At 37.1% G+C, this 14517-nt stretch overlaps 1 pseudogene; it reads left to right on the forward strand.

Annotated features, from left to right (window-relative positions):
* The window catches only part of LOC123950438, a 39581-nt pseudogene extending 25080 nt beyond the window's left edge, over positions 1 to 14501 (forward strand).
* Positions 14502 to 14517: the final 16 nt, after the last annotated feature.

A 14517-nucleotide genomic window follows, 5' to 3' on the forward strand; every position in this document is an offset into this window, starting at 1 on the left:
ATAATTTATTTTTGCTTTTTGTTTCCCCTGCCTCAGGAAACATATCTAGAATGAAGTTGCTACAGCCATATCAAAGAGGTTACTGCCTACGTTCTCCTGTAGGATTTTGATGGTTTCCTATCTCACATTTAGGTTTTTCACCAATTTTGAATTTATTTTTTGTGTGTGGTATAAGAAAGTGATCCAGTTTCATTCTTTTGCATGTTGTTGTCCAGGTTTCCCAACACCATTTATTGACGAGACTGTCTTTTTTCCATAGGATATTCTTTCCTGTTTTGTCAAAGATAAGTTAACCATATAGTTGTGGATCATTTCTGGGTTTTCTATTCTGTTCTATTGATCTATGTGTCGGTTTTGTGCCAGTACAATACTGTCTTGATGACTACAGCTTTGTAATATAACTTGACATCTGAAATTGATGATCACTCCAACTTTGCTTTGCTTTTTCAAGATTGTTTTGGCTATTCAGGGTCTTTTGTGGTTCCATACAAGTTTAGGATCACTTGTTTTAGCTCTGTGAAACATGCTGGTGGTATTTTGATAGTGATTGCATTAAATGTGTAGATTTCTTTGGGTAGAATAGACATTTTAATAATATCCATTCTTCCAATCCAAGAGCATGGTATGTTTTTCCAATTCTTTGTGTCATCTTCAGTTTTTTTTCACCAGTGTTTTATAGTTTTCAGAGTGTAGATCTTTTACCTCTTTGTTAGGTTTGTTCCTAGGTATCATATGGGTCTTAGTGCAATTGTAAATGGGATCCATTCTTTGATTTCTCTTTCTGCTGCTTCATTATTGGTGTATAGAAATCTGATTTCTGTACATTGATTTTTGTATCCTCTGACTTGACTAAATTCATGTATCACTTCTAGAAATTTTTGGTGCAGTCTTCCAGGCTTTCTACATAGACTATCTATCATGTCTTCTGCAAATAGTGAAAGTTTGACTTCTTTGCTGATTTGGATGCCTTTTTTTTTCTTTTTGTTGTCTGATTGCCGAGGCCTGGATTTCAGGTACCATGTTAAATAACAATGGTGAGAATGGACATCCCTGTCTTGTTCCTGACCTTATAGGAAAAGCTCTCAGGTTTTTCCCATTGAGGGTGGTATTAGCTGTGGGTCTTTTCTACACGGCCTATGAAGTTGAGGTATATTCCCTCTAACCCTACTTTGTTGAGGGTTTTTATCAAGAATGTATTGTGTATTTTGTCAAATGCTCTTTCTGCATCTTTTGAGAGGATCATATGGTTCTTATCCTTTTTTTTATAATTGCAGTGTATCGTGTTGATTGATTTGCAAATATTGAACCACCCTTGAAACCCAGGAATAAATCCCATGTGATCATGTGAATGATTATTTTAATGTACTGTTGGATTTGATTTGCTGGTATTTTGTTGAGAATTTTTGCATCCATGTTCATCAGGGATATTGGCCTGTGGTTCTCCTTTTTAGTAGGGTCTTGTCCAATTTTGGAATCAAGGAAAGGTTTGCCTTTAGAATGACTTTGGAAGTTTTCCTTCCTTTCCTATTTTTTGGAGCAGTTTGAAAAGAATAGGTACAAACCCTCCTTAAAAGTTTGGGGGGCGCCTGGGTGGCTCAGTGGTTTAAGCCGCTGCCTTCGGCTCAGGTCATGATCTCAGGGTCCTGGGATCGAGTCCCACATTGGGCTCTCTGCTCGGCAGGGAGCCTGCTTCCCTCTCACTCTCTCTGCCTGCCTCTCTGCCTACTTATGATCTCTCTCTGTCAAATAAATACATAAAAAAAAAAAAAGTTTGGGAGAATTCCCCTATGAAGTCCTTTAGCCCTGGACATTTCTTTTTCGGAAGATTTTTGATTACTGATTCTCTTTGCTGATTATGGATCTGTTCAAGTTTTCTATTTCTTCCTATTTCAGTTTTGGTAATTTATGTTTCTAGGTATTTATCCATTTTTTCCAGCTTGCCCAATTTGTTGGCATATAATTTTTCATAATATTTTCTTATAATTGTTTGTATTTCTGTAGTGTTGATTGTGACTTCTCCTCTCTCATTTGTGATTTTATTTATCTAGGTCCATTCTCTTTTCTTTTTAATAAGTCTGGCAAAGCATTTATCAGTTTTTTAGTTCTTTTGAAGAACCAGCTCCTGATTTCATTGATCTTTTTTTGTTTGTTTGTTTCCATATCATTTATTTCTGCTCTAATCTTTATTATTTCCCTTCTTCTTCTGGGTTTAGGTTTCATTTGTTGTTCTCTTACTAGCTAGTTTAGGTGGAATGTTAGGTTGTGGATTTGAGATTTTTCTTGTTGATTATTTCTTCCAATATTAGGGGATTTACTATCTGAAATCACAAAAATTGACTACAAAGCTAATGCAGTACACAGAACAAGTATTTTGTAAGAAACTAAACTTTATGAAGAGAAATATATAGTTTTCTAAGTTAATATGAAATCAGAAAATGAAAATTTGACCTATAATTTAATTATTTTTAAAAACCAATTTCATCAAGTACAGGAAAATAAAGCACAGTACCAAAAGTATATGGTTCTCAATAAACACTGGTTGAACTGAAAACCGAACACCGGTAAAATCCGTGCTGCCTAATTACTTAAAAGCCTTGACTTTGACGAAGGGGGTTCCTGTCTCTTCAACTTAAATAAGTGACTCTAGAAAACTAACGGGTTTTACATAAGCCTAAATTTTTCTTACTTGAAAACTGGAAGTTATTATAACTCTATCTTTAGAAATAGATTTTTTTATTAGCTCATATTAGGTGATGTAAGTGAAAGCATTCTGCAAATGTTTAGGCCATTATACAATTCTTACAGCTATTCAATCAGAGCTATCAGACCATAAGCACTAAAACTTAAACTACAGCAACTTAAAAACCTATTTTCTATTTAACTGGTAAAAAAGTGTATTTTGATTTTTAGCCTTGACATATGGCAATGAAACATGAATTACACATTGGATTCACACATAAATGTCAGAAAATTTCCGTATTTTTTTATATGATAGTTATTCCATTTGGAGAATCCATTGCATTTTCATAATAAATTAATAACTTGATCAAAGCCATGAAATAAAATTTGCTGCATATATTGTGCCTTCTTTCACATAATGGCTTTTTCAGATCTGTGTGTGCTACCAACCTTTGCCTCACAATACGGAAAGGAGAGCATTTACTAAAGAAGACTGTTTGCTCTGTGTATCTTTGAGTTTTGTTTGCACTTGATATTTGAATTAATATGTCCCAATTCTCCCTCCAATTTACTTGAGAGTTTATTGTAGTTGGTTAAAAAAAAAAACTGCAGGTAAGTCAGACGATAAACTGTGATAAGCCATTAATCCTCAGTAACAAGTAGAAGTCAGAAAGCTGCACAGACAACTGGGCTATAGCCTTCAATAAGACAACTGATAGTGAATCAGCTTGTCACTTCCTATATCCTATTCTGTAGGCCTCAACAAAGTAGCTGCCATTTTCTTCCCCTATTGGAAGTTACATAACATACTCCATTTAAAGAAAAACGCTTACCTCACAAGAACATACAGGAGAGAATATATTTTAAACACATTAGAAATACCAATTAGCATGATTTCCTCCAACAGTTTCAAGAGTAGATGAACTGGAGGGAAAAGGTCCATTGTGGAGAGAGATCAAGGAAGGAGATACTGATCTGGAACAGGTGCAGAACGTTTCCCAGTGAGGTCCAAAGTTACCTGCCTATCCATCTTGTTCTCCTTACCTTTAGTCAGTGGTTTTTCTTTTAAGTGGACTATCAGAAAAAAACACTTCATTTGTTTTTACCTTTATCTCCAAACACCTTTATTTATACCTCATACTCCATTTCCTCTTATTTCATAGAGACTGGTATTTTCCTAACCTATCCAGAGAAAACGTTTCTTCATATGTTTTCCATGCAATCATATTCAGCCTCCTTGATTTTAACTAATTCACTCATAATGGCTACAGCTAGTGGTGCCTGGGTGGCTCAGTGAGTTCAGCATCTTCGGCTCGCGTCATGATCTCATCAGGGCAGTAGGATCAAGTCCCTTGTCAGGCTCCCTGTTCAGTGGAGAGTTTGTTAGTGCCTCCCCCTCAGTCTTTCCCCCTGCTTGTACTCTCTCTCAAATAAAGTCGTTAAAAAATAAAATAATTGCTACATCTAGGCTGTCTTTGACCTCACAACCTATAAACACATTCAAGCTTCCCCACTACCTTGGACAGATATTTCCTTATTTTTGTCATTCCCTCAATCAAATTTTTTCCCTCTTATTTCCAGTATCCTTAAGATGTCATTTATATTATTTGTTATAAGATGTCATTTATTTTCTAATTGATTTTTCTATATGGCTTTTATTACCATAAACTCTAATAAAATGGATCTCACTTAGATCACCACAGCCCTCCTAATCAGAACCAAAGGTCTTTTCCAAGTGTAGTACTTTCACCTATTGCATTTGACATAACTCCTCCTCCTAAAAACATTCCTCTTTTGGTTTTTTCAACACTGTTCTTTGTTTTTCTCCCACATCTCTGACAACTCCCTTTTTTTTTCCTTCAGTGTCCTTGTATTAGTTATCTATTCCTGTGTAACAAGAGGCTCAAAGCAACAAATGTTAATTCACTCCAAGCGTCTGTTGGTCAGGAATTCATTCTGGCTCAGGTCTCTGATGAGGTGCAGTTATGACATTGCCTGGGGCGATAGTCACCTAAAGGTTGGAATGGGACTGGAGGGTCATCTTTCATGAGCTTCCTCCATGTGGCTATTGGCAGAAGTCCTCAGTTCCTCTCCAGCTTATTACAGGTATTTCAGTTCTCCACAGTTCCCCACTTCTACCTCAATTGCTAGAAACCTCAGTTCCTCACTCCATGGATCCTTCTACATATAGGCTGCCTGATTGTCTTCATGACGTGGCATATGACTTCCCCCAAATCAATCAACGAGGTAGATAGACATAAAGACAGACAGACAGAAAGCTGCAATGCCTTTCGTGCTCTAGTATTTAAAGTTGTACACTGCCACTTTTACTTGAATTCTGTTTGTTGGAAGTAAGCCACTAAACCCAGTCCAACACTCAAGAAGAGAGCAATTAGATTCTACCTCTTGAAAAGTATCAGTTAATATCTGGACACATTTTTTATATTACCATCGACTTCTACGTTGCATTCTTTGAACTTTACTGTTCCTGAAGAGTCTTATCACAGTCCTCTTACCTTCTCACTTTATTCTCTTCCTCAGTGATCTCAACTACTCCAAAAGTTCCAAATGTCAGCTATATTGCTTAATATATTCTCCTATGTTTAGTCTCAAATCATTATTTGAGAGATTCATTATTCTAGTTCTGACCTGTCTTCCAAATTCATATTTGTATTGTCAACTGCCTGTCATATGTCACCAGAAAGTCAACTCAGCTTAACCAGAACCAAATTCTTGTTTTCCTTTCTCTTTGCTCCCAGTTCTTCTATATCGTCAACCCAGTTTCCAAGGTAGAAAACATGAAATTATCCTCAATTCCTATTTCTCCTCACCTCTCAGGTCTTTGATATAGATTCACCCTCATTGTTTATACCTCCTAAATAACAGTTTATTTCCTCTCTTCATCATCACTATCTCTGTAAAACTGTCATCATTTCTCTCTAAGACAACTACAGTAGCCTAATAATTGATCTCTATGTCTAGTCTCTCCTCTAATTTATCTTTTGTCAGATTTATGTTGGCTAAAATATATATCTGAGATCATATATCTCTATAAAAACCCTGAATGGCTCACTAATAACTTCAGTTTAAAGACCAAGTCCTTTAAAATGATATATAAGGCCCTTTAAAATCTAATCCTAAAATGTTTTTAACTTCATCTCTTGTCACTGTCCTAACACATCTTCACCAAATCACTAGCATTCCCCAAAAATGTCATGTACTTTCACACAGTCATATATTTGCACATGCTATCTTCTGTCTGAAATACCCACCACTCTCCACTCTGCTTGGTAAACTCCTATATTCAGAGTTCAAACAGCACCTCCTCTAAGCTCCTCTCTCTGATTTCCCTAGGTGAGAAGTCATTTTTATCACACCATCACATATCCTGTTGGCATATCTTTGTCACCCATATGTCAGGAATGTTTTTTAGGACTGCTTCAATTTCAGATGTTCTGTCTTTATTTCCTCAAGAGAACATGAATAAATTTGTCAGACTATGTTTCCCACTTCTTAATTCGGAAAATGTGATTGTTAGTGACACTACTTGTCCCCTCCAGGAACTGCAGAGTAACTATTGCAGGAAGACACTTTCTCTTGCAGAAATTTTGGAACATAGTTAAATTTTATGTTGCAAACACTCATCATTAAAGAAGACAAAGAGTCATTTCAAGACCAGAGCACAAGTAAATATTTTAATAACGTTTACACCCTTCTCCACATTGCCCATTCCCCACCCCCCCTACCCCAACACACCATTAAAAATCACATTTCATAATAAGCAGCTGTGTCATCAAGAGAACTGGAAGAAAGGAAGCCTACAAATGCGTCTCTACACCTAATTAAAGATATTTATCCTCAGAAACCTCACCTATTAATGTTGTCCTTTTCTTGTGGAATCTTGGCATTTGGTGACATATAGCATATCCCCATAATTACTGGAAAATTCCCCAAATGGAAGTTGATGCTCAAAACATCTTGGCCCAGAGGCTTTTTATCAAATTCATTTTCCATAGATAAGATAAATACCAAACTAAATATACTTTTGCAGAGCAAATGGGAAGGAACTCTCAGCTATCACCTCAGTTCTAAACCACCACTTACTTAACACACACACACACACACACACACACAAATATTCATTGAGATCATTCTAAGAAACAGGTTGTGTTAGATGCTGTCAATGTAGTGGTAAATAAGACACTTAGGATCCCTGCTCCCATAAAGTCTACACTCTGGGGCAAATAACATCTGATTAAGAAATAAAGAAACAGGGGCGCCTGGGTGGCTCAGCAGGTTAAAGCCTCTGCCTTCAGTTCAGGTACTGGGATCCAGCCCAGCATTGGGCTCTCTGCTCGGCGGGGAGCCTGCTTCCCTTCCTCTCTTTGCCTGCCTCTCTGCCTACTTTTGATCTCTGTCTGTCAAATAAATAAATAAAATCCTTTTAAAAAAAGAAATAAACAAAAGCACAAAGTAATTACAAACTGTGGTAAATGCTATTAAAGAAATGATGAGATGGAGATCACCTGGGAGTTGGGGGATGGAAGTCCTTTAGATATAATGGTAATAGGTAGGCATTTGGAGGACTGGCATTTGAGCTGAGACTGCTGAGATGAAAATGAGCCAGTTATGTGGAGATCTGGCAGAAGAATATACCCCAAAGAGGGACTAAGAGCAACCATACCCTAAATACAGTACACTAATCACAAAATGCAGGTTACCAGCAAATGACAGTATCTACATACACATGGGAAGAAATAGAGGCCAAGACAGTTTGAAATATCTACAAACATCGGAACTTTATGTCTTACATTGGATGCTCAGTACAATTCATCCTAATTCTAAATGAGTTCCCACATTTTTAAACCAACTCCAGAGTCAAAATTACCCTGTTGAAAATCTCCTATCCGAAAGGTTCATCTCAGTAAGCATCCCTGTCACAGTTGCCTCTTCTCATTTTCCTCCCTGAGCTGCATTTCCTATGTTTGCCTTTTAAATGCTGTTCCCCTATATTCCTATTGTTTTTGCTCTGTATAATCTCCCTCAACATCATCCATTCCCATTGATGTTCATATGTTCCAAAGTCTGTCCTGAGTTTTCAATATGCCATATGTCAAATATCCATATGTCATTTCTCAACGTGATGTCCTGCTAGCACCACCCTATATGCAACTGAGCCAAAACTGGATGCATTACCCCCTACCCCCTACACTCTGTACATTACTGGTATAACCTACCTAACATCATCACTGACCATTTGGCCATGCTTGACACATGGAAATCCTCTCCTTACTTTCTGGCTTCTTCTGCCTCAGCTCCCACACCTAGTCACCCAATCTCCTGTTTATACATTCCTAATATTTCTTCGAGTAAGTTCCTTTAGAAATTAATGAGTCAGCACTAAACTATTTACTTCTTTATACTATGACCTGGATTATATAGTAATATAAACCAATTTTGTGCTTACCATGTGTCATGCACTCTGATGCATTATGTCATTTCATCCTTCCAATAGCTTTGTAAGGTATGAAGAGTATAATTATTTCTCTTTTATATATGAGGAAACCAAAGCTTAGAGGTGTTCAGGAATTTGCCTAAAATCACTTACAGAAGTGGAAAGGATGAGATTTACCCCATATAGTTCTGACTCTAAAATTTGATCTTCTAAACATTGTATCATAGAAAAGAAGTAGAAGTTAGTTTTCTTAACAGAAAAATGAAGCATTTAACTTGATAGTTCTTTCCAGGAACAAACTTAAAAACCACTTCCAAGATTTTAGCATTCTGGGATAACTGCTAAATCCAGATACATAGGTGACATGGTGTTTGATTAATTAAATCAGTTATTCTAAAATGTATTCAGATAGCAGACATCTGGAAGTTGTGGTGTTATTTGGGCAATAACTATATATATATATATATATATATATATATATATATATATATACTTAATTTCACAAAAACCTAGTTATGTTTCAAACAGAAAATAAGACTCATTTTATGTAATATCCTCAGATTATTTGAAATGTATATAAAACATGAAGCCACATGAAGTATTTTACCCATGACTGCTTGTTTCTTCTTTGTTCATTTGTTTGATGATATGCTAACTAAAAATGCTAGCAATCTACTAACTTTTAAAGAACATATGTGAAGGAGAAATATTGAAAATGAGAATATGAGTTTTTTGCAATAGTTCAAGCAAGAGATGTGTCCTGGGAATAAAGTAGTGAGGTAGGAAGGGCATAATCTGAAAAATATTTAAAAGGTAGAGTCATTAGGGGGCACCTGGTAGCACAGTAGGTAGAGCATCCCACTCTTGGTTTTGGCTCGGGTCATGATCTGAGGGTCATGGGATCAAGCCCCACATCAGGCTCCTCCACTCATTGTGGAGTCTGCTTCAGCCTTCCTCTCCCTCTTCCTCTGCCCCTCCTGTCCCCTTCCCCGCTCACTCTCTTGCTCTCTTTCTCTCTCTCTAAAATAAATAATTCTCTTTAAAAAATAAAATAAAGAATAACTAGAACTTGACTGGATTTGGAAGCTGAAGGAGGAATCAAAGATGACTCATCAGTTTCTATTTATGGTACCTAGATAAAAGGTAGGTAGTTTCTGTTACATACATGGGGCTATTTATGAAAAACTGAAGAGTGTGGAGTCTAGTATGTGGGGTACAGAGGGAATAGGAAAGTTTCCTAAAATGGAGAGTATAAATTGAAATAATCAGATAAAAAGTAATCATTATTGGGCTGAGGAAAGTATAGAATCCTTAGTATTGAATTCGAAGGGGCATGGTAAGCCATCAGAAAACTATTACTAGGGCAATGACATGATTGATGGGAACTGGTTTTAACTTCAATGAAACAAAAAATATTTGGAAATTGTACATCTTGATATCTTGACAAATGCCATAATAACTATTATCTGAATAGCACCAAGAAATATTTCAAATAGCAACAGATAAGTCACCCACATAAGTCACCCACTTAAGAAAATTTTATGTCAGTGTAGGTTGAAGTGAAGGTTTACAGAATTTAAACTCATACTGACAAGTGAAAAGAGATTTTACATGCTCTATTGAAACATTGGCAAATCTTTTGTAATAGTTTGTTATTTTGGAGAGAAAAAAATGTCTTAAAGGAGACTGCCTACATGTCAGAAGCATTTGAAGAACCCAATATTATATATAAATCAAAATACTTTCTACTATGTACTGCCTTACCTCATAAAATGCATCAGTGACTTATAGGACCAGATTGGTCTTATTTCTATGACAAGAATTGATTTAGATAAGCTAGCAGTCTTGCCTCTGCTCACTGTAATAGCAACATCTACAGAAGAGACTGGTCCTTACCAGTCAGGGCCATAGTATTTTGCTAGAGCAGCCATGACAAAATACCACAGATGGGTGGCTTACCCAACAGAAATTTATATCCGTATGATACTGGAGGCTAGCAATCCAAGATCAAGGTCATAGTTTCTTCTGAGGCCTCTCTCCTTGACTTACAGATGGTGGCTTTCCTGCTCTGTCCTCATGTGGTATTTCCTCTCAGTGCAACCATTTCTAATGTCTCTTTGTATGTCCAAATTTCCTCATCTTATTAGAAGACCGGTTAGGTTCCTATAGAGCCAACCCTAATCACCTCATTTCAACTTAATCAACTCCAGAAAAGCCCTATCTCCAAACACAGTCACAATTTCACATTTGGAGGTACTAAGATTGGTGCTTTAACATATGAATAAAGGGGGAACACAATTTACTCCACTACAGAATCCTTGGTTGCAAACAACTAAAATCAAGACTAACTTAAGTAAAAGCAAATTTATTGGAAATATTTCTCACAGAATTTAAGGAATCCTGGAAATCTTAGTAAATCAGAATCTTAGGGAGCCTAGAAAATCAGGCTAGGAAAACAAAGCAGCAAGAGAGAATACCAAAGAATATAATTAAAGTCTAGTGCAGATGTTGCCACTGGCCTACCACCACTGGATCTGTAATCCCTAAAATGCTCTTAAGACCTCCAGAACTCTTCCTGAGTCTTGTCTCATTCCTTTGATGACAAAGCCTTCGGTGTAGGTGGGAGAGAAAGAAGAATCTTCCTGCCCTAGATTATGAATTGAGGATCTGGTTGTGTGGGGTAAGGGAAAAGAAGAAACTTGCCCCCATTTAGCTTGTAAAGTGGGAATAATAATGGGTAATTCTCTTTCACACACACAGGGAGGACCTTTGTTTGCTTTGTCTTACATCTTGGATATCTACCCCGTTCTCTTTCTTCCCTCCATTTTTACTGATATAACATATATCAGTATATATGATATAACATATATCAGTAACATATAACACTGTGTTAAGTTTAAGGTATACAACATGATTTGATATATATATATATATTACAAAATGATACTGTGATAAAGTTAGTTAACACATCCATCGTGTCACATAGTTACTTTCGTTATGTGTGAAAGAACTTTTAAAATCTATTCTCTTAGCAATTTTCAAGAATACAATACAGTATTATTAACCATGGTCAGGAAGGACCTTTGGATGTGGGGTAACAACAATAATAAAAATCTACTTTCATATCAAATCTACACCCTAGTGACTCAGGTTCAAAAAATATATTCTGATGTCTTCTAAAGATGTAAAGCTTTAGAAATGGTATCCAAGGCAGTAAATTCACAGCCTGTCCATCAAATCAGCCAAGCAGGTATGGCTCTTTTTTTTTCTCTCTCTCTCTCTCTCTGTAATGGTGTGCATTTACCTCAGGGTTGGCCGTGGTCCCTCCATTCCCTAATGTATTTCACTCATCTTGACACCCAAATGTATATCCCTGCCATTTGGGCATTTGAATTTGGTAACCACTGACTACAACTTCAAACTCTGTTTTGTGGGAGTTTAGCTTGAATTATGAAGAAGTAGAGTAGCAGGATAGAATTCCTCCTCTTGTGGCAGTTTTCTATCAGAGATTGCAAACCAGCAATTACCTTATTTCAGAAAACAGTGAGTTCAATTAGCCAGATTTCTGACTGATGAAGAAATGACTGTGAGAGAGAGCTATCAGAGAAGACACCATATTTAGAAATGTTTATTTTTCAGTTGAGACCAGGAAGGATCTTTTTCCTCTATATAAATCACAACTTCAGGGCAGAAACAAAATCAAATGTGAAAGGCAGAAGGTAGTTAAAAATTATGGACCTGACACTCCTATTATAATTTATGAGATTCTAGATTCTTTGTATTTCCCCCATATTTGCTACTTATTATTGATTAGATTCATGAGAACACTTGGCAGTAAAATTCTTCAAAAAACAAAGGGCCCAAAGTGTATTTTTGAAAGCACTAAAAAGTAACAATTAAGACAACTACATTCCACCCCTCTTAAAGGAAAGAATCCCCAAAGAATCAAATCAATTACAAAACTGAGTAAAGAGGAAAGAAGGCTGGGTCCCTCTGTGCTCTAACAAGAACAACCACAAAAATAACAAAAGATAAACAAGGAAATAAATAAGGGAGTAAATAAAGAAGTAAAAGATAGAGTAGTCCATCAACCTGGGACAGGAGCCCAGAGGAAGTAAATTTCATGATTGTATATACAGCCAGTACCCAACTTATGAAGGTGACTTAATTTTTTTTTACTTTTAGTGATACAAACATGATATGCATTCAGTAGAAACCATATTTCAAATTTTGAATTTTTATCTTTTCCCAGGCTACTCATATGTCATAAGATACTCTCCCAATGCTGGGCAGAAGCAGCAGCGACAGCTCCTAGTCAGCCACGTGATCACAAGGGTAAACAACCAACAGACCCATAACCATTCTTTACCCATAGTGCCATTGTTTTTTTGTTTTGTTTTCTTTCATTTTGTTTTAAGACTTTGTTTCTGTATTTATTTACTTTGACAGAGAGATAGTGAGAGAGGGAATAAACCAGGGAGAGTGAGAGAGGAAGAAGCAGGCCTCCTGTTGAGCAGGGAGCCTGATGCGGGGCTTATTGAGGACTTGATCCCAGGATCCTGGGATCATGACCTGAGCTGAAGGGAGACACTTAATGACTGAGCCACCCAGGCACCCCTGCCATTCTTTTTTTTTTTTTTTTTTTTTTTTTTTGCTTTCAGTACAACATTCAATAAATTGCATGAGCTATTAAATACTTCATTATAAAATAGGCTTTGCCTTAGATGATTTTGCCTAACTGTAAGCTAATGTGAGTGTTCTGAGCATGTTTAAGGTAGGCTAGGCTAAGCTATGATGGTCAGTGGATTAAATATATCAATTGCACTTTGACTTAATATTTTCAACTCACCATGGTTTTATCAGGACATAACCCCATCGTAAGTCCAGAAAGATCTGTATATACACAAACACATATACACAAGCACACACACCTATACTTGGGATTATTTGGCATTATCTAGCTTATGTAGAAAGCTACTACTCAAATAATCAATTGCACTAATTAAAGGAACTCTTAGTTCTCTCCTTATGGAAATTAATGAAAAATATTTAAAACCTTTATCTATAAAGATGATTCTAGGCCCTATAGTACTTTTCTAACAGAAACAGATTAAATGATAATTATGGAACAAAAATAACAGCCAAGCATTACATTAAAAAAAAAAAAAGAAACCAGTATTTTGGTTTGTAGAAATATTAACAGGCACCAACCATTCATTCACGTACTTTTTCAAACAGGACCATTTTTGTAATATTAGTGATAGAAATCTAGACTTTTGTAATATTAGTGATAGGAATTTAGATAGGAATGAAACTGTCAAAGTTGTAATCCGTGGCTCAGCCTTTAACATAACCTTGGGCATGTTTCTTTCTTTCTGTGCTTCATCTATAAAAAGCAAATAGTAACAATTCCTACCTCAAAGTCCTTGTGATAACTAAATGAAATAATGTGTGTAATGTGCCAAGTAGTTTCCAGCCTTTCAAGAACTTAATGAAAGTTGTTGAGATGTGTGCTCCACCCCCAAACTAGGTTTGGTTTTCACATTACAAATAGGTTTTTAAGGAACCATCTAGACACTTTACTGAAATCTGAAAATGACTTGATAAGTACAGTACATCAAAAGAGTTCAAGGGGCGCCTGGGTGGCTCAGTGGGTTAAGCCGCTGCCTTCGGCTCAGGTCATGATCTCGGGATCCTGGGATCGAGTCCCACATCAGGCTCTCTGCTCAGCAGGGAGCCTGCTTCCCTCTCTCTCTCTCTCTGCCTGCCTCTCTATCTACTTGTGATCTCTCTCTGTCAAATAAATAAAATAAAATAAAATAAAAAAGAGTTCAAGGGGCGCCTGGGTGGCTCAGTGGGTTAAAGTCTCTGCTTTCAGCTCGGGTCATGATCCCAGGATCCTGGGATCGAGCCCCACATCGGGCTCTCTGCTCCGTGGAGGATCTGCTTCCTCCTCTCTCTCTGCCTGCGTCTCTGCCTAGTTGTGATTTTTCTCTGTCAAACAAACAAACATAAATGAATGAATGAATAAGTTCAAGTTCCCCCTTCTCTGGGCTGCCACCCCTGGCTCCCTTCAAATGAAAATTTTTCCATGTCTTAATAAGACTTTGCAGGAACCCGAAGCATGCTGTATTCGCCGGCCCTGTTCCATCTGTGCCTAAGAAAGTAACCTGAGTATGGTGGCCCTCCAAGCAGCCCTGAGTTGAGCCGGCCGCTCGGTGATCATTCAGGATGGGAACGGTAAGGGCAATTATTAACCGAGCAGGCAGGACAAAAGAATCGCCCATCCTCAACAACGACGAACCTGAAGGGAGGACCAAAGCGCAGCGGGAGCCAACCAACTCGCCGCATTGATCCTAAGGCCTGACACAACCTAGAAATGA

Source organism: Meles meles, chromosome 9, assembly GCF_922984935.1.
Source record: "Meles meles chromosome 9, mMelMel3.1 paternal haplotype, whole genome shotgun sequence".
Taxonomy (NCBI): Eukaryota; Metazoa; Chordata; class Mammalia; order Carnivora; family Mustelidae; genus Meles; species Meles meles.